The sequence below is a fragment of the Ursus arctos genome, unplaced genomic scaffold (assembly GCF_023065955.2).
Source record: "Ursus arctos isolate Adak ecotype North America unplaced genomic scaffold, UrsArc2.0 scaffold_13, whole genome shotgun sequence".
NCBI lineage: Eukaryota > Metazoa > Chordata > Mammalia > Carnivora > Ursidae > Ursus > Ursus arctos.
In genome coordinates this window covers 47,826,756-47,848,282 of record NW_026622797.1, presented here as the reverse complement: position 1 = coordinate 47,848,282, position 21,527 = coordinate 47,826,756, and the positions used below count along the sequence as shown (strand labels likewise).

The following is a 21,527-nucleotide window of genomic DNA, read 5'->3' as shown; positions in this document are numbered from 1 at the left end:
TACACCTAGCATGGGGCTCGAACCCACAACCCCAAGACAAAAAATCACATGCTCCACCGACCAAGCCAGCCAGGCACCCTCTCTGTAATACTTTTTATCCACCTATTAACTATATGTTACCCTATATTTTCATGGCTGTTTGGACTTTTTCTAGATTCTCCAAACCCCTCTCCCATATTCAAGCTTTCCAACCTTGGATGATGGCTCAACCTCCAATTTTACTGAAAAGCTTCAAGATACTCCATGTGTCAGTATCTTTATCCTTGCAGTAATAGTTAGAATCACACATGTAAAATACTGTGCTTTCCCCTCAGTGGGCATTCAAACTTGCAAAGACCTTTCCATGTGTTCTTTCTCATTCCAAGTTACTGCTAATTTTTATCCCTTTGAGAGCTATAGTGGGTTGAAAAGTGGCCCCCTTCCCATTATTAAATATGCCCATCTGGAATCTATGAATATGACCTCATTGGGAAAAAAGGGTCTCTGAAGATATAATTAAGGATCTTAAGATGAGATCATCTTGGATTAGGTTGGCCCCTAAATCCAGTGACAAGCATCCTTATAAGAGGAGAAGGTCATGCAAAGACACTCAGAGGAGAACTGCATGTGTATTGGAGGCAGAAATTGTAGTGATGGGTCTAATAGCCAAGGGACGCTAAGGACTGCCGGCAGCCACCAGAAGCTAGGAAAGAGGCATGGAACAGAATCTCCCACAGAGCCTCCAGAAAGAGCCAACTCCAGTGACACTTTAATTTCCAGACTTTTGGACTCCAGAACTACAACAGAAATTTTTCCTGTTGTTTTAAGTCACCAGTTTGGGGTAATTTGTTGCAGCCACAGAAGACATACAAGGGCCCCTTCTATACCCATCATGATCTTGCCCCTGCCAACTCTTTGCTGATCCATTATCCCCTCTCTCTCCAGTCTCACCAACATGACCCTCATTAGTGGATCATTTCTGTGTGTTCTAGCTCATGTAGGAGGTTCTGAAAGCCCAGCTGGGTGTCCTGGTGGGGAGCACATAGCGGGGCTGTTCCCACGTGGCAGTTCTGAATCTCCAGTGCATGGGAACATTCTTGTGGGAGTGGAGGCCAGGGTACTTCATCCCCTACAAACCTCTGTCACAGCTAGGGACAGGAGATCAGGGAAGGCAGTAGAGTTTGCCTTGGACACCCTAGATCAGGGACTCTTAACTTCCCACGCTGGGCTCTTCCTCATATGCCATACTTGAGTCAAGGTACAGTCAAAGAATGTTTGGGGCTGCAGTTCTCCAAGCGCCAATCCTTCTTGTATCACACTTAGGTATAAACTAACCAGAACTTCCCTGGAACTACTGGCACCTACAGACACATCTGGCTCTGCTCATTATACTGCAGTCCTTCTAGGAGCTTCCCAGCCACACATCACTGGCCTTCACTGAGCAATTCTTGGCCTCTTAGAGAACTACCTCCAACTCTCAGTCTGAAATCAAGAATCTGTTGAACAATGACTATAGGACAGTGGGAATTATATGGGCAACCACACTTACATGACAAGAAGGGTGTGGTATGGCACACTATCTACCTATGCTTTGGCCCTAATTTGCAGACAGGATTAGAAGTTGGCATCACTGCATTTTCACCCAAGGAGGTAGAACATAAGGTGGAACCTAAAACACTGTGCAACCAAAATCCGGATTCTAAACATGACTCTGAGGATCTACCAATGCAGAGGACCTAATGCACCACGTACAAGAAGAACATTTATTCAAGATGCATCTCAAGCCAGAAGTACGGGAAACATTTGTAAGACCTCCCAGCTTGGCAGCTTAGAATCACGATCAGCAAGCATTTAATAAACACTCAGCTCAGTGTAGTACTAGACAGCACAAAGCAAATTAAATGAGGTGGGCTTTCAGCCTTCTGGAAGCATGCTATTGAAAATGGACAACATTGACGATGCCACGTACAAAAGTGACTGAATATGAACAAATTAGATAAATACATGAAGTGGTGACATTACATGCCAGCTAAGAAGAAAGTGCATTTCGACAGTGACATGTGATCTCCCACATTTAAGGAGGTGGTTGTGTGGTAGTGGGGGTGGAGGGTATGCTCAAATCATCAACTATGTATGGTTAAGGAAGGAAAAAACGTTCACTACCACTTTCCAAAGACCATAATGGCATTTCAAACAACAGTGGAGCACCAGGTCCCTCCCCTTTCCCCTCATGGCTGCGGCAGTTGGTCTATATCCATGGAACGTGTTCTTATTGTTCTCCATCCCTCAGATACATTAAAGCTGGCATCCAGGTGAGGGCTAGGCAGGGGGACACATTAAAGAGGAATCACAGAGAACTTTTCACAGGTAGCTGAGAAGACTCTTAATAAGTGGCTGACAAACATTGACTGTTGTGCTGTTGTGCATTTTGTTACAAAAATGACTCAAGTAATGACCCTAACCATGGAAAACGTTTTATAAGGTTTATTTTTAGTCATTCTTTTGAAGGATATATAGAGGCTCTGGTTAGGATACAGTGTTAGTCATTACTTTGTAGGACATTAAGTCTATGGAAACTTCCTCCCCTACTAGGGAGATTCTTCAGATGGTGACACTACCAAGTGAACAAAATTGACACACGGAGAGGAAGGCACTCCCACAGCCACAGTCATGTGGCTGAAGGACTCAGGTAAATGCTGCTTTGAGAGGTGTGGAAATGGGTGGGCACCGACCTTCACTAGTCCTCACAGACTTCCAGGCACAACACTGGTAGCCACTCTGCATTCATCCCACTTCCACCATCCACTACTGTATTCTCCCAGGTTCCTCCTGGTATTGAAACAGTCTGCATTTCCCATGGTCTTGGATGTCATTGCACCACTGGTAAATCCCTATGATTTTGGTGAAAATCTTATTGGTGAAAGCCTAACAGCAGAGGACAAAGAAGTAACTATTTCCCTGCCCACTCTAAATTTTTAAAAAAAATATTTGTGTGTGTGTGTGTGAGAGAGAGCAAGAGCGAGCAAGTGTGCACATGGGTGGGGGGGGGGCAGTGGGGAGAGAAGTGCAGAGGGAGAGAGAATCTCCAGCAGACTCCCTCCTGAGTGCAGAGCCTGATGCAGGGCTTGATCCCATAACCCTGAGATCGTGACTTGAGTCAAAATCAAGAGTTGGACACTTAACCGACTGAGCCACCCAGGCACAGCTCCCCCTTCTCTGACCATTCTAAATTTTTAACAAAAAGTTCAAGATTATAAGAAAAAGATCTCTAAACACATACCATTCTTAAAAATACAATGGTGGTTCCTGAGACAGTCTGGGACAATCACTGACCCTAAACCACGTGCGTTGGCAAAGAGTCAATCTGGTGCCATCAGAAATTACAGAAGCTCAATGTCCAAGGAGATGCTAGCCTAGCCCCATAGATGGCTGGGAAACCAGCTACATATTCCAGTGCCCTGATCCAGGGCCTATCTGAATAACCACCCACTGAGTATCTGCACTATGAATGACATTGTGCTACATGGTATAGAGGGACAAAAAGGGGGGACAGGCAGCAAACAATATTTTTGCACACATGGGGCCAACAGTCTCTTGAGAAAACAGAACCCATATACATAGATTTCTCGAAGACCTGGATTCCAGTCTAAACTAAATTATTGGACCTTGGGCAAGTCACAGAATTTCTCTGCACCTTGGATTCCTCATATGAGAATTTAACAACATAATGCATCATTTATTAGGAGACAGTTGCTCACGAATGTTCAATTCGAAAGGATGAGGAGATTAGGGGAATCCTCCCAGAGCTGGGATTCCAGCTGGGCCTTGAAAAATGGGTAGAATTCTGAGGGGAAAGAAGGATTAGGGGATTCCAGAAAGGAAAACAAAGGTCAGAACACATACTTAATATTAATGAGAGAGTAGACTGACATCTGGCTAATCAAGTGTTAGTGTAGTGGTGAATGAAGTGAGCCAGGTATGACCAAGGATGTGGAGATGGTGGAAGGCATTGAATGCCAGCCTATGGAATGTGGCCTTTCTCTTACTCACTGGGCTGTTAGTAAAGGGCCGAGGCAAGAGCACCAGTGTCTACATCAGCCAGCACATCCATTTTACATGGATCGACATCTCCTCCCTCAATTTAGAAGGTACAGGAGTGAAGCAACTGCAGCTGTGATCTGCAAACCATGGGAAAGGCTGAAGGACATAACATATTAAGAGAATATAGATCGGGCAAAGGTGTATATAAAGGACAGCCACACAACTGACATTTTCAAGTAAGAGATGATGATAAGAGATAGACAATGACAGAATGTTAGCGTTCTTTGATAACTCAGCTGTTACATCTGAAAACAATGAGGTGCTCTGTTTTTATTTATACATTGGGACAATAAACTCCACAATGAAAGGTGAAAGTCTCCAAATTCTGGGAGCAAATAAGAGAAACCTTTAACAGAAATCGCCACTTTTCGAGTAGCCTTGTGTGCACGTGCCTAGTTACAGGCAACACATCACACGGTTCTGGAATAAAATGAAAATTGAAATGAAAATCAAATTTCACAAGTGACAATATTTGAAACCATTATTGCTTTTAAATAGACATGACAATGTGTGGAAATGAAGAAACTTGTGTTTATTTGCTTTTTCAGTAGAATTTAAATTGGAAGGTGGGAGGACCTCATAGAAATACAAATTCAGTAACTTTTTCTGAGGATTAAAAGAAGAAAGGATTGGGAAAAGTGCCCTGGGCTTTGTTGTAGGAAAGGCGATCTGGCTCATTTTTAATTTTCCATTAAAGCCCTACTTTTTGGTATAAAGCAGATGGAATCCTTATACAACTCCATGAAAAGCCTACTATTTTTGGGAACCTCAAAGATGGAAGCTCTGAAAAAAATGAAAGTGTTTAAATTCATCAGATAAAATCCCACCAGCACATTCAAAAGAAGCAGGTACTTACGAATCTTAAAAATACAAAGTAAGTGGTCTTCCTGTGATTGATTTCTGATCCCCAGCCTCCCCTGGGAGGCTGCTTGCTCTGGCTCTGGCTGATTGATGATTTTCTACCACTTCACGGCCTGCTCTCATGCATGTGGCTGAGACTCGCTATGCTTGCTTCATCCCTTGTCTTTCAGAAGCTACCTCCCTGATGGGTCCATCCCCACTGCCGTTCTCATTTCCAGAAGAGATTTCGGTGTTCAACCCTGCCTGCCCCAGACCTACTGAGTCAGAAGAGGGCCTGGGAATATGCACTCTATAAGATCTTCAGAGAATATTCATAACCATGACCCTGAAGTTCTCTCCTTATTATTATTATGAGCTAAGACCTAGTTCAATATATTCTGTTTGTTGTCCTGCCAGGGTGCATGGAAGAACAAGAGGGCTGATGTTTACTGGGTGTGGACTGTGAAGGCACTGGGCTAGGAGGTGATATGCACGGTCTCCATCCTTACAATTTACGATCTCATTTGAGAGATGGAATAAATTTAGTGTTAGGAGCATAGATTCTAGAGTCAGACTGACTGCTTGGATTCAGATTCCAGCTCTGCTGCTGACTAGTTGTGTGAGCCTGACTAAATCACCTCCTATACATCAGTTTCCCCCTGTTAAATTGGAATAGTAATAATAGTACATCATAGAATAATGCTGGGTGTTGTGCTGGCCAATCAACCATGAATCTGATATAGTCCCTGACTTCCAAAGAGCTCACAAGTCAATGAAAAAGACCAGTATCCCCCCATTCTCTCACCCAGCTGACACCATTTTGCTTTGTAAGTCAGACTGGGATGAGGGTGACGATGAGGTGGTAACCAAGTGTCATGGGGGCCCAGAGAGAGGACCAAAGAGGGGGCTTCCCAGAAGGTAAGTCTTGAATGGAGCAATGAAGGAGTGAGGTTTCCACTAGGGGGTGAAGGTGTCTTTATATCCTCCAACACTTAACACAGAAGCAACTGCAAAGCGAAAGCAAGGACATTAGAAAGCAGGCAGGGAATGAGGAACCACAGCTTTGGAGCAAAAGCAGGCATGAGCTTAGGAGCCAGACAGACCTGGCTTCTCTAGTAATTAGCTGTGTGACAATGTGCAAGTTACTTTACCTTTCTGAGCCTCAGTCTTCCCATTTGATCGATGGGGATAATAACACCTGCCTCACAGAGTTGTTATAATTTAAGTAAATTACTGCACTTAACAAGGCCTCTGGGGTGCAATAAAAGTGGTAGGTATTATTATTTTTATGGTGTATTTAAGGAGGGGTGAGTAGCTGTGGTGTGCTACATGCTTTTTTACATCATCACAAGGCCAGAAATAAGTAGCCCTCAGAAAAAGCCTTACGAATCGAAATAAGCAATGGGCTAAGACCTTCCCATACTCTATATTTTTCTCCCCCAAATTTATAGTTAATAGATGTTCAATACATATTTGTCCAAACCAACAAGGTGCTGCTTGCGGTCACAGGTCTACAAGGGCTGAAATATGTGATGATCTCTGTTTCCTAAAAACATCCAGGAAGGACCCAAGTCAGCTTCACATCCAGAGTGAGGCCTCCTGCGGGTCATCCTGGAAGCCCTGAGACAAATGGGAAAACGCTCTCATCCAAACATTACGACAACTCAGAGCCTTACAAACGTTGTTAAAGTTTCATGAGTCAGTAAGCATTATCTTTTCTTCCCACGTTTTTATTAGACCATAAATCCAGTTCAATTTATATCCTTCTAGGATTACTGTGTTCTAATCAAGTCCAGAGTGCCACTTACGCCTAGGCTGTCTGTACTGTATGTCCCCCAAGTCCATTCTGGTAATACGGTTCAGGCTACTCACGTGTTTTAGCAGCTAAAAATTAGATTTGCTCAACTAGAAACACTGAGGGGGGGGGGAGATATTTCTCTAAATAATCTGAATCACCCTTTTTTCAGAAGAAGCCAGTGCATGGAAGTCATACTCATGTTTTCTCCCCCTACTCTGTAGTCTCTACCTTCAGGAAGCATGATGACATTCCGAAGCCAAACTCAAGGGATTTACATTATAAATAGGTTAAAATTCTGGTTATCTGGCTAAAACCAAGAAATCCTTTCATTGGGCTAATTTCAAAGAGCTTTTATGTTTTCTATTCTCAAAAATAAAAAAGTTGCTGCATTTCTCAAGAAAACTTGCTAAATATGCTGTTTTCAATCATACTATATAAACTTTCCCACCTTTCCAGTAATTCTTGACCCAGACCTGACATCACCCAAATCTCTTTCTAAAATACGCAGTTTCCTTTTATGCAGACAATACATCAGGGATACAGGAATACAGGGATATATATGTTGTATGTATATGTTACATGTGTGTACACATGGGCGCACACACGAAACAGCAGCAGCAGCAAACTCACAGCTTTTCCCATGTGTGGGGCACTGTTCTGAGTGCTCTACGTTTATTATCTCACTGATTCCTTACAGCAAAGCTTTGAGGTAGGAACGATTATCTCCAGTTTAAAGGTGAAAAAAGGGAGGCACAGAGCGTTTAGGTAACTTGGCCCAGTTCACACAGCTGGAAAGGGAACCAGGAGCACACCCCAGTCCATGCTCTTGACCACATCCCTCACCGGGGCTGAAGGGTGGACACCTGGCTTAACGTGTGATTCTGCCACCGTGGACAAGTCACTTAGCTTCTCTGGGCCTCAGTTTTCCTCTTAAGTAAAACAGACATGTTGGACCACGTGATCTCTCGTCCCTTATGGTTGTATGTTCTGCGGTTCTGATCCATGTTTCTGCCTTGGTCTGGGGAGCAGGAGAGTTTTAGACTTCCACTCCTTAGTCCCCTGATACTGCTCTGGCCAGATTCAGAGATCTTTGGTGCTAAACCAAACTACACTTTTCATTCTTAACTTTGCTTAATCTCCAGGGCATAACCCTCCCCTCCTGGGGATTAGGGATACCTCTCTCCCCTGGGCCTGCTCAATACTCTGGCTGTATCTCTCCCATTCAGGGCCTGGGCTCCTCTCCATCCTCCATTCCTGGGCTCTCCCTCAGCCCTGCCTACAAACTCCCTGAGTGATACTGCCCACATCCGTTGTTTCAAGCAGTTTCTAATTTGCTGCTAATACTTACATTTAAGTCCCAGTCTTCACTCCAGACCCATCTATTCAATTGCTTATGACATACCTCGACTTGAAAGTCCAAAGTGTCCATGATAAAGCCATCATTTTACACATCTGCCCTCTCTTGTCTTACTGTATTATCTGTTTGCATGTCTCTCTCCACCTAATTTTTCAGGACTCCTCTTCTGTACCACCCCCCCATATACTGTCTCACCCCCTCTTATTCTTTTTTGTTCCATTCCCACTTCCATTCCTTCATCTATTGCTCATCTGAGTTTCCATAACTACCTTCCCTGCATCGGTCTTGTCTGTCTCTGGTCAACAGCCCACACAGTAGCCAGATGCTCTTTTATTAAATACAAATTAGATCAAAGCATCATTTCCACTTACAACTCTTGCATGGCATTCTGCCATTCTGACCCTTGAACAACGCAGGGGTTGGGGAGCCGATCCCCACTCAGTCTAAAATCTGTGTATAATTTTTGACTCCCCAAAACTTAACTACTAATAGCCTACTGTTGAGGGTGCTGAGAACAAAGTATTGATTAACACATATTTTGTACATTATATGTATTATATACTACATTTTTACAATAAAGTAAGCTGGAGAAAAATGTTAAGAAAATTATAAGGAAAATACATTTCTAATACTGTACTGTATTTATCAAAGAAATGCATGTAAGTGGACTGTGCAGTTCAAACCCATGTTGTTCGAAGGTCCACTGTACTTACAAAAACATTCTCAATCTTTCCTCTAGCCCCATCTTCTTCCTTTGTCCCTCTCTCTACAACCCCCACCTACTCTGAACTACTTGTAATTTCCCAAAAGGTTTGTGCATTGGCCTTCTGGGCTGCTCCTTCTGAGGCAATGACCTTCACACAACACTCTCCTAGCTGACTCCTACTCTTCATCTCAAAGACACCTCCTCCAACCTTTTCTGCCTGGCTGCCCCACTTTCCCACCTCTTTGCAGAGTTCCTGCTCCCTTCTATATGTTCTCTTGCTCTTGTGAGGACCTAGAATCACGATGGTCAGAGGCTTCCTTTATCCAGGTAAGTTCCTTGGGGCAGGATCACACCTCTGCCCCTGAAGCATCTAGTTCAGTGTCTGGCATGGTGGATACAAGGAATGAATGCTGCTGAATGAGTAAATACACGGGACAATTCACAAATACAGACCTGTCTGTGGCCCACAGAACGACCCAGCTTAAAACGGAAATCACACAGAGTAGAATTATTTCCACTATCAACATGCTTTGCTTTCCCATTTTTAACTTTATTTTTTTATTTAAATACGAAGTTACTTCACAACCAGAAGTATCAATCTCCAAAGCATTTAGTCATCCCCCCTCCTGGCATTTTAATTAATATCATTATATCCGTATATAATATTTTGCATATTGTATAATGGCTGAGAGCAAGGGCTCTGCAAGCAAACTGGCCCGAATTGTGCCTCTACCACCTAATAACTCTATGATCTCGAGTTAGTTACTTAACCTCCCCTGCTTCAATTTCCCATCCGTAAAATGGAGATAACAAAAACGATGTAATGTGGTTTCAGTTAAGACTAGAATTTCAACACTGCTTGACACATGGTAAATGCTCAATGAAAGTTAGCTATTATTTATTTATTTTTATCTCTTCTAGGGGACTGTGAGCCCCTGAAGAACAAGGACAGCAGAAGCATTCATTTTCATGACCCTATCTCCCAGTGCCTCACACACAATAACACTCTTGGCTAATGTTTGCAGATCAGATGAATATAATGAACTGTCTGTTGCAAAAATATGTGCATTATCAAGTATGATGAATAGTATGGAGTGCACTGCTCCAACAGTTTGGAGGCCTGTGGAGAACAGAGACTATCCAGAACACTAGCAGTTCGCTCTGCTCCTGGAGATCTGGAAGCTCACTTAATCTCCATGGAATACGCAGGGCAGGGTTCACAGTCACCAAGTCAGAGCAGCTGTGTGGTGAAGGGGACCCACCCAGGCAGGACCAAGAGCTGGGCCTGCCAGGGCTCCCCCTTCCCATCAGCATGGCCCCAGGCAAGAAATTTCTTCTCTGCAGCCTGCTTACTTTCCTCTTTCAATTAAGACGACGTAGAACTGTGATTTCTAAGGACCCTCCTAGCCACTTTGGGAGTCTTTAAATCATCAAATAAAAAAACTGGGCCAAGAAAGATGCTCCTGGAGTACAAGAACCAAATCAAAGTCAACACTGGAGGCCTAAGATCACTGTATTAAAAGTAATCACTGAGTGGGAACTAGCTACTTGAACCGACCAAAAGCAAAGTTTTCTGAAACACGTTTAATATAAAAAGATCTGAACTCATGAAATCAAAAGAATAAAAGCAATGATGGGTACAGGCTCTGGGTCTCCATATATTTTAAATCTCACCGGCCTGCAAACTCCTTGAGGGCAAGGACTGTGCCTTGTTGAGTGGCAACATATGGCAAAGCTGCTGGCCCAAAATACATTTCTTCTTGATTTTTTTCTTAGTCAAGTGGCTAGCCTATATTTCCCAGGCTCCCCTGCAGTTAATGTGGCCATATAACTAGCCTTTGTGTACAGGATGTGAATAGAAGTGATGGGTGTCATTTCCAGGCCAAGGCATTTAAAAAGGGGACTACTTCATGAGGAATAATAAACATCTATTGCTTTTGAGCCATTATATTTTAGCAGGCCTATTTGTTACAGCTGCTAACATTAGCTTAATGAATCCAGGTGCCTGGCACATACCAAAGACCTAACTCGCATTTACTGAAACAGGATTAAGTAAGACCAGGTTCCTTCTCTCAATGTGCTGACCGACTAATGATGGAAACAGAGACATGCCAAACATAATGCCTGCTGCTGAAGTCGGAAAACAAAATTGGAGGTGTGGTGATTTGTTCGGAGGGGAGGATGGAAAAAGCATCAAAGACTTTTGAGCTGAGCCCTAAAGGTTAAATAGAACCCAAGCAAATCAGATGGAATTGGAGAGTCCAGACCCAGCACAAACACAGAGTAAAGTACAGAAAGCAGAGTGTGCATTTGTTCACATTCAACCTTATCATTAAGTCTCTTCAGCTTGGTCAACACAGTGTGAGCTTATTGTGCACTGACTTTCCTTCCTGGGTCTGGCATCAAACAAACAACCCTTTGTTTTTACAGTACACTCATTAATCCTATTGCTTTTTTTTTTTTAATATAAAAAGTTCCACGATGAAAGTCCTTAGAAAGTGCAGAAGTAAATGTTTTAATGAATCATAACTCTTTTCTAATAAAATTCTTGAAGAACAAACTTGAGACAGATCTATTACAATCGTCCAGGAGCCATGCTCTTAGGAATCAAATGGGTTCAAAGTAAGTTTTCACATTATCAATTAAGCATGTTGTAGTCACTGGCTTACAAAATGGAACATTAAGCCTCTAGATTTACATTAACATTTCCTCTTTAAGAGGAACACCAAACAGATGGTTCAAAGTTCTGTCAAAAGATTCTCTACATCCTTTGCTTGTAGTTAAGTACCCCCAAACCTGAGATAGTTAACAAACCACTTCCTCCAAAAGTCTGTGAGTCCCTTCATCTGCAAGCATAGTACCCATGGGACCGGGACTCAAGAGAAAGAGCACAAAGGGTGGAAAGTATTGCCATTCTTGGTGGTGAGAGGAAGGATGTGGGTGTTTGGAGGCTACCCTAAAGCAGGGAAGAGACACGGTCTCCAGTGGTCTTCCAAATCCAATTTAGGCTGGTTTTTATGCCCCCAGAAACTTGTTTAAATATAAAGGTAAAACACCGCCACGGGGCAGACAAAATTTCATTTCAAGACTTCAGCACTTCTTAGACTTCAGAGAAGAAGTCTGGCTGCCTCACTCTTATCAAACACCAATTTAATTATCTGATTCAGAAGCAAAATTCTTCTGCCCCCACACCAATTTATCCTACCCCAGCTCTTTAGTACCTAGCCCCAAAAGAGAAGAGGTTAAAACAAGGCAGAGGAGGGCTACCTTGACAGTAAAGCAACTCTTAAGACTGCTGGAATCATTTCCCCCTTAAATCTAAGAAATACTGCAGCTGCCAGTCAACACTACTGGGTCCATGAATACAGCAAAATGACAGCACCTGCCACCCTGAAGCATCTGGGGCCTTTTATTTTTTGGTAAATGTGGCAGGAAAGACTCTCAGAGAGAAAATCAACCGCTTTATCTGAGAGAAAGGGAAGCCCCAGTGAAGAGAAATAAGAATCATCGTGCCCATCCTTGGGTACTTTGTGCGTCTCCTCTCCGTGCACTGAAAGGGCTCTTTGTGTCACACACACACACACACCCGGCGAGTCTGTGTGATTTATTAAGGGAGGAGGGGCAAGAAGGGTGATTTTATTATCCCTCTTCTCACTGAGTCCCAGCAAATCTCCGCCTGGGCCCAACCTCGGTGGCCTCTTTCTGGCCCAGTCCCCTCCGCCTGTGGCCGCAGAGATAAGAGAGGGGAGGCGACCAAACAAAAACAGACATCGATCTGGGGAAGTAGAGAGGAAATCCAGCGAGCAGGGAAGGGAGGAGAAAGGAGCCTGAGGGAGCAGAAGGGGTGGGGAGGCAGAGGAAGAAGAGCGAAGGCTCCAGCACGGGGGACAGGCGAAGGTTGGGTGGGTGGTGGCACAGGAAGAGTGAAGGGGAGGATGGGGGAAGTGCTAGGGAGGTGCCAGAAATAGGCAGGAGGATGCGCTGAGGAAAGCGACGACCGCAGGAGGAGGCCGAGAGGTGGAGGAGTGGGGCAGGGGTGGGGTGGGGTGGGGTGGGATGGGGTGGGGAGAGAAGCAGCACGGGGCATCAATTATTAAGTGATTACATCATCCCTGACATTAAAACAACACACACAGACCAAGTCCCCGCGGGGGGCCCCCGAAAGGAGGGCGAGGGTGGAGTCTGGGCCAGCCTCGCCCCCCAGCCAATTCCTATTCTCACCCCGCGCCCGCTCGCAGCGAGGAAATGGGCCCCCATCCTCGCGCTACCTCAGGGCCGCACCCCGCAGAGGTGTCCTCCCGCGCACCCGCGGGAAGACTCCGAGCGGGGCCAACTCCCCAGTAGCCCCGCGGGGCGCCCCGGAGGCGGCGGCGGCAGGGAGACTGCAGCGCGGGGCCCCGCGGCGGAGGCGGCGCAGCGCGGGGGCGCCGGTGGCCGGCGTCTCCGCAGCATCACCATGGCCCTCCCGCGGCGCATCCCCGGCCGCTTACCTGCGCGGCGCTCAGGCTCCGGAGCCCATTCACATGGTCTTCTCCCCGCCCTCCTCCGGCGCAGCCGAGGCGGCTCCGGTGGCTCCTCGGCGGGCCCGGGAGCCGGTGGGCCTTCGAGAGCGCCGAGGGGGCGGCGCCTGGTGTCCCCGGCCCGGCGGCCGGATCCCTCCCTGGCGCGGACGGCGGCCGCCGGGCGGTGCGGCGCGGGCGGCGGCTTTGTGTGCGCCCGGAGAGCTCTCGGTGCGCTGGCTGAAGCGCGGCGCGCCCGGACGGAAGAGGACGCGCGGCTCGGAGGGCCCCCTGCCTCTGCTTTTGCGGCCGGCCGGCGGGCGGGTCTCGGCGGCCTTCGGTCACGACGACCCCTCCTCCTCTCCCGCGGCAGCCCCCTCCCCGCCGGCTCCGCTCCTGACAGATGGCGCAACTGCAACAACGCGCCGCCGCCGCCGCGGCTGCTCGCAGCTACTCACGCTGATGCTCCGGCCCCTCCAGCCCCAGCCCCGAGTGAGGACGGGGCGGGTCGCACGCTGAGAGTGGCAGGCCCCACTGCCCTATCAACGCACCCGTCGGGAGCAGCGAGCGGCGACCATTGGTGTCTGGGGCGGGGGCGGGGCTGAAAGGGGTGGGGCCACCGAGTGGGTTGAGCGTTACTGTGGCAGCAGGCATCCTGGCGTGCGTGCCGTGTGGGTTGCGAGAGGGGATGCGAGGTTGGAGGAGTTATGTGTGTGCTTTTAAGGATTGTGTGGACTTGCGAGGTAGTGGGTTTGGGCGGGGGAAGAAGGGGAGAGTGTGAGCTGCAGTTTCTGCCTTGCGGAAGGTTGCAGCTGCCACTGCAGAAAGGCATCTGCCATTCCCCCAAAACCATGGGAACCTGCCTTGAGAAATGGCTATCTTGCCTTTCTGGTGTCTTTTCATTTGAAGGTGGGAGGGTAAATTGGGAAAGTGTTAGGTGGTGAAAACGTTTTCGCTGATCAAATTGAAGAGTGCGGAGCAAGGTAGAATTCCATTACAGAAACTTGGAAAAACCAGGAGAACCCTGGAAACGCACAATTAATATTAATAATAAGAAGAAGGAGGAGGAAGGGGAAGGAGGAGGAAATTAAGATTAATCCATTAGTCTCCTATTTTCGCAGACACACGCGTATTTATTTTCAAGCAAAAGTCTGGAGGAAGTATTACTGAAATAGGGGGAGGAGTGGAGAGGGCAGGTGGCAACTTAGGAATCTGAAATCACAGAGTAGAGATTTGTTTGTATAGATTTTCGCAAAATCATGTTTAATTGTAGCTGTTAGTTGTCTTTGGTTTCTTGTGACATTTAGCCTTCTCATATTTTTTTCCTTTACCAAATCTGAGCTTTTGCTCAGATTTTCCTTGATGAAATAATAGTCAGTTTCGTATACAGTTGGGAGTGCATCAGTCTTTATTTCCTATCCAGCTTTTCTATGGCAGGATGTAACTTCATAAAAAGAAACACTTTGGCTTCCTGATTTTCTTTATAGTTAATTCCTGTTTACTGAAAATTCCCCTTTAAGGCATGCTCAGATTCATTCTCCTTAGTGATTCTGGCAAGAACCTTACCCTCCCCCCTCAGCAAATCTAATGTTCTGAGAAATAGAAGTGAATTAGCTTCTGCTTCTTTGCTCAAAATCTATATTACCTTTCCTGCACACTAGTTTTTTAAAACCGTAGTTTAAAAATATCAGTTGCTTTTGCTGACTTGTTTTGTACACAGCACTTTGAAAAAAGTTGCCTGGATGCCTGACTGGCTCAGTCAGAAGAGCTCGTGACTCTTGATTTGGGGGTCATGAGTTCGAGCCCAACGTTGGGTATAGAGGTTACTAAAAAATAAATAAATAAATAAATAAATAAATAAATAAATAAATAAATAAAAACTTTTTAAAAAATTGCCAACATTTAGGATCCCCATTTTATGGATGAGGAAACTGAGGACAAGAGAACTTAGTAACTAAACTCAAGGTGATAATATAGGGTAGGTACTGTGGGGTGTTGCTTCCTCCTTAAACAAAGTGATAAATGAAACCGTGTTTAAATTATGTGTCTGGTAATTCATTCCACAGTCCCAAGAAATGAAACCACAATGACTAGAGGATTTCCATAAGAGAGAATACGAACTTCATCTAGCCAAGAATTGTTGATCTCCAGAGAAGGGGCTCCTCTTCCTTAGCACTAGCCTGACACGGCTGTCCTAGATTTGAATTGGGATGGAAAGGCAACTGTCTAGAACAATGGTTCTCAAACCTTAGCATCTTTCAGAATTACCAGAAGGGACTTGTTAAAATACAGATTGATGTTCCCCAATCCCACAGGGTCTGATTCAGTAGGTTTGGAATGGGGCCCAAGAATCTGTACTTCGAACAGTTCTCTGGTGATGCTGATGCTGCTGGTCTGGGTACCACTTCTTGAGAACCACTGGTCTAGAACTAGGCTGTCCAGTGTGGCAACCACTAGCCACAGGTGTCTGTTAAGTACTTGAAATGTACTTGTGCATTTGAAATGTGGCTGGTGCAAATTAAGGTATGCTGTAAATGTAAAAGACATATTGGATTTCAAATATTTAGCATGAAAAAAAGAAATGTAAAGCATCTAATTAACTTTTATATTGATTACATATTAAGATGATAATAGTCTGTATTGTGCTCCATAAAGTATATTATTAAATTTTACTTCACGTACTTATTTTGATTTTTAAATGTAGCTACTAGAGATGTTTTTTAAGATTTATGTATTCATTTGAGAGAGAGAAAGAGAGAGCACGTGCAGGGGAAGGGCAGAGGAAGGAGAGAAAGTCTCAAGCAGACTCCCTGCAGAGTGCAGGGTATGGGGCCCAATGTAAGGGGGCCCAAGGTGGGGCCCAATCCCAGAACCTGGAGCTCATGACCTGAGCTGAAACCAAGAGTAGGACACTTAACTGACCGAGCCACCCAGGAACCCCACTACTGGAGAATTTTAAATAGCATAGGTGGCTCACATTACATTTCTATTGGACAGCAGTGTTTCTGATTCCAGCTCCATAATACACACTGTTAGCACCTTGATGAGGCAAATCACTTAGTCTTTGTGGACCTTTGTGTTCTCATACATAAAATAGGGAAATAGTAAAACTGATCTCATATTACTTTGTGAAGACTAAATGGGCATGGAAACGGTTTATGCATACCTTCTTCCTTTTTAAAGATAAACTGTCGCTACTCTCAGAAAAACCACTCTTAAGATATGGACCTCCTTGATATCCCACGTTGGGTTCAATTTATCTTATGTGAAACCTGGAGTAGGTGAAGTAAGACGTCTCCTTGTTTAAGTTTCCTTCAAGAAGAGTCGCTTTTTAGCATCTGTAATTCTAATAGCTTCTTGATCTAATTAGTGAACAAAAGAAAGAGACAATGCAATTAAAATGCCAGATTAACCTGCTTCCATCACGACTTCATCCTGTTTTTGTAATTCTTTCCCTGCCTACCTTTTTATCTGTTGCCCTTCTTAAAAGTCACTTTAAATGGATTTGGCCTCCTCTGGAGGATTTGCTAATGGCCTGAACAAGTATAGAGAGTACTGTGAATGATTTGGATACTATTCCCCATTTTGATCTAGTGTGCAGGTCTCTGCAGACACTGTGATTAAAGGTCCATGGCACTGTCCCTGGCCTACCTTCAATAAGTCATATTGTCCTCTGCACCCCTGATTTTTTAAAAAATTTCTTATGGACAGTTATGGACAGATAATATTATACAAATCAGAATGTAGGCATTGTTCTAGAATTTTGCTTTGATTTGACTGGTCCTAGTTATTTTTATTTTTCCCATTTTTATTTTTCTTTCTTTAACTTAAAGTTTCCTATTTCTATCTGGGCTTTATTTTGTCTCACCTGAATTTCTTACCCTTTCGCTTTTAAAAGTAACATTTTCCTTATTTTTGTTTTATTAGTTAAAATATTTTCTTGCCTTGTTGTTGCACTTAGTTTTAATCTTCTCTTAAATGTTACTTCAACAGCAACACACATGACAAGGCTAAGAATCCAGAATATAGAGTTCTTACAAATCAACAAGAAAATAAAGATGAACACTCTGATTGAAAACACGGGCAAAGGAAACGCATTTGAAAATGGCCGGTAAACTTGAAAGGAGATTCAACTTCACTTGTAAACAAACCAATGCAAAGATAGTTTTTTCTACTGCACAGTTGGCCAAAGACAGAAATGGATGTAGGGAAATGGATATGCACACCCTAATGTTAGTTGGAATAGCACTTCTGGAAGACAGTTTGCTGACATTTCTGAAAAGTATTTTGAAAAGTATATGCCTTCGACCCAGCAATTCTGCTTCTGGGAAAGAATGCAACAAATTTGCAAAAATATACCTATGATATGAGTAATTGGAACATTGTTTATAATAGTGGACAATCGAGAAAAGTCCATTGTAAGAGATTGGGTGTGTAACTATGCTATAATAGAATACTGCATAGTCCTGAAAATGATGATGATGCCATTTATTTTTTTATGCAGAAGGATTTTCAGAATAACTTAGTATGTGTGTATATGTGTTTTATATATGTATTTTTATGCATACGTATTCCATTGTTCTACAGTTTACGTATGTAAATTTTCATAGAAAAGCATGCAAGTACATACACGGAAATTTTAACAGTGATTGTCTCCAAGTTATCAAATTATAGGTCATCATTACTTTTTATCTTTTTCTTAATTTTCTGAACTTTTTGTATTGGGAACCTATTATCTCACAGAAGAAACAATAAAACAAACTTTTTCCTGTCTTTGCTACTTTAATATTCCCTTTTATCTTGCTTTTATTTTCCCTGCTGATTTTCTTCTCTTATGAAGAGAAAGGCTCCCTGCCAGGGCCAAGAGGGTTGGAGGCCTTCTGTTTCCACCTGCCCACGCCCCTCCATCTAGCTTCTGGTGGACCTCCTTGGCACTTTTAAGAATGATTCTCAAAAAACTTTACTTACTCTGAGAGCAGGAGGATGCTGGGAAACTAGTCCCAGGGCTAACATCTCTGTACCGACACACCTGGTTTACCATGAAATTCTTGCTTCTGACATCTCATATTATCAAGTTCTTATAGAAAGAGCTACATATTTTAAAATCAGTGATGTTCTGGGGCACCTGGGTGGCTCAGTCGTTAAGCGTCTGCCTTCGGCTCAGGGCGTGATCCCAGGGTTCTGGGATAGAGCCCCGCATCGGGCTCCCTGCTCCGCTGGGATCCTGCTTCTCCCTCTCCCACTCCCCCTGCTTGTGTTCCCTCTCTTGCTGCCTGTCTTTCTCTGTGTCAAATAAATAAATAAAATCTTAAAAAAAAAAAATCCATGATGCTCAGAATATAGCCAATAGTAGGAGATGGTCCTGGGGAAATCTCACGTGGAATGGGAAGGACCCTCCATACTATACCCCAGCCTGAGCTCAGGAAGGGGTAGGAGTAGGTGGTATTAGACCTGCCTTTGGAAGAGGCCCAGCCAAGCTGCTGACGCTGGGATTCTGGTGGTACTTTATTCCAGCTCTCTCATGTTCAATTTCATGCGATCTGGATAGTTTTTACTCTTGGCAGGTCACAGCAGAGCCTTCTTGGTGTGTGGCTCCCCAGCTCCCTTCCCTCTTAAAAAGATGGAAATTGGGCTAAATCGACAGGAGTTATTATGAATGAGGTTCTAAAGCCCAAATCCACTGACCTCTGCTGCATGCTCTTAAGGTGTCAGGGTTATTACTGGGCAAGCTGGGCCTGTTAGAAAGAAAGGATTTGGCTTATAGAGGAAGAGAGACCATATCCCATCCAAACCACAGGGAGGGCGGGAAGGGTGGTGATGAAAGAAGATGGTCTTCTTTGATTCTTTGCCTGACTCCTCCCCAGGGGAGGCCTGGATTATTGTCTGGTGTGGTTGAAGTGTCTGGGGATAGGACTAAGTCAACGTTGAAGGTCCCAATAGGAACACCTTTGATTTCGCATTTCTGTTTTCCAACAGATCTCCTACAGGAGCCCTTGTAGGAGTCGAAAAAGAGAGGCTCTCTTGTCATAAGATGGCCTGTTCCTTTCTTTTGCATCCTAACTAGCTGTCCCTCCCACTCTGGCCAGGACTGATTACTCACTTTTCCCTACTTCCTGGCTGCACTCTATGCGGTGATGGTCCTTGAGTCTCCTCCTGTGTGGCCACTGAGCCACGGGGCAGATAGCTGGATTCGAAGCCTTCAGACTTCCCTGTTTGCAGGCACAGGTTGGTGAGGCCTGATCGTTGGGTGAGCTGAACCTGATTTACCATTCCTGAGGAGACATTCAAGACCTACACAGTGAGGCCCAACAGGAGGCGTGTGTGTGTGTGTGTGTGTGTGTGTGTGTGTGTGTGTGAGATCTGGTAGAACTCCTAGAGAGTGCCCTTGGTGATTCAGATATTTTTCTGGTCATAGCCTGCTGCAGTCCTAAAGAAAAGAAGATAATGTCTCAGCTTCCTAATTACTTTAGTGATCTACATCTGTACGAAATGTGGATTTTATAATATTTATCTGCCACTTTCAAGAGTTCAAATATTCTATGTGTCAGGTTGTCAAAGGAAAAAAATGAACAGAAAGAAGTAAATTATTTTATTTGTCAAGGTTCTTGGTTGCAAGCATTAGAAACTGTGTCTAGTTTAAGCAGAAAAGGAGTTTATTAGAAGGATATTGGGTATCTCATAGAATCAGTGAGAAGAGTTGAAAGGTAGGGTCAGCAAATGAGCAGGAATCGGGAATAACCACCCAAGGGCATATCTGAGGGCTGGTTAGGATGCTCTGTTGAGGCCCTCCCACTGCCAAGGACTTCTGTCACTCCTGGACGTGGATTCTATACTGTCTCTTCATTCTCGTCTCACTTGCTGAGGACCCAAATTCTTGGGGGATAGCACTCAGCCGGCTGGTCGTGCTGTTGGTGTCAGGAGGATTGGAGAGAAGGAGGCAGAGGAGGGCAACGGGTATCTGGCTTTATTCAGCTGCTGTGGAAAATGGTAAGAACTTGCCCCCAAACAACTCAGATGTTAGGACTCTTCCCAATATGGAGGGGAAGTGAGATATTGGGTCAAAATTTTAAAATGACAATGCTCCCCCTACCCTGTAATTGTTCACCCATATCTCTATGAACCTCAAATTTCCATGATTGAGTGCCACTGCTCATTTAAAAAAAAATTTCTTCCTTTCCAGTTAAGATTCTGTTTTCTGGCAAGAGGTTGACAAGCTAGGTCCCACATTTACATTTCTCCAGCAAGGTACACAGTATCTTCTCAAACATAATGTCTCACATAAATGATCTTTAACTTTCATTTATTCTACATTCACGTGGGAGAGTTAACTGTCTCTGAGAGTGAAGGATTTATGACAGGTCTTATAAGGATGTGAAGCTTCTGGGGAATGGGAACATGGGTAGAATTTTTACCCTGGCTCCTACCCTGAGAGGCAGCATAAGAGGCTCGTAAGAGACTCTGCCAGCTCTAGCCTCTTCCTGTTTATTATCATCCTTCTTGTAGGAAACATTCTTATAGTGGCTTCCCAGAGCACAGTGATTCCCACTTTGGCGTAATAGTTCCCAAAACCCAGAAGTGGGCTTCTAGAGACCACGTCTTTATGAAGTGACTGTACAACACCATGGTCTAGCCATTGCCATCAGGACTAGGCACTTATCCCATAAAGAGCCAAGTATTATTTACCAAGAATTTGAAAATTGGATCAGAGATATACAGACATGAATGTATTAGCAGGAAAAGCCAGCTGCTGTAACAAACAATCCCCCAATCTCTATGGCTTTATAGAGCAAAGATTTGCTTGGGTTTTTGTCGGACTACTTTTCACAAAGTGATTCAGGGACCCAGGCACCCTTCAACCAGGATTTCACTGGATTCTTTTCATACCACTGGGTAACAAGGGAAAAGAGAGAATTGCGTGGCAGGTTTTAGGAGTCAACATAAAAGTGACATATTGCGTTTCTGCTCCCATTCTATTGGCTAGAAATAGTCACAAGGCTTCCCCTATAGGCAAAGGAGCTGGGAAGTGTAGTCTCACTGGTGTCGGCAGGAAAAAGAGGAAATGGCTTTGGCGAGTATCTAGCCAGTGGGCCACACTGGGAGATGGTAAATCTAAGCCATGCTCTGGGGAGATGCTCTACAAAGTTCTGTTGCTGCAGTTCCTTCAGTGTTTTGGCTCCTCTTCCCCTAACATGATTAGTCAACTCCTTCTTAGACACACTGAACTATCTCAGTAGCTGTCCGATACGT

General features: G+C 44.5%; 1 protein-coding gene across 5 annotated transcripts in view; it reads right to left on the bottom strand.

The window, feature by feature from the left end:
• The window catches only part of FYN (FYN proto-oncogene, Src family tyrosine kinase), a 206,164-nt gene extending 192,802 nt beyond the window's left edge, over positions 1-13,362 (bottom strand). For all 5 annotated transcript variants that reach the window (XM_044388806.3, XM_026511620.4, XM_026511623.4 and 2 more), the window contains exon 1: positions 13,272-13,362. The gene's annotated coding sequence lies outside the window, so the exon portion shown is untranslated. The remainder of the gene's footprint in view (positions 1-13,271) is intronic.
• Between the last annotated feature and the right edge of the window lie 8,165 nt (positions 13,363-21,527).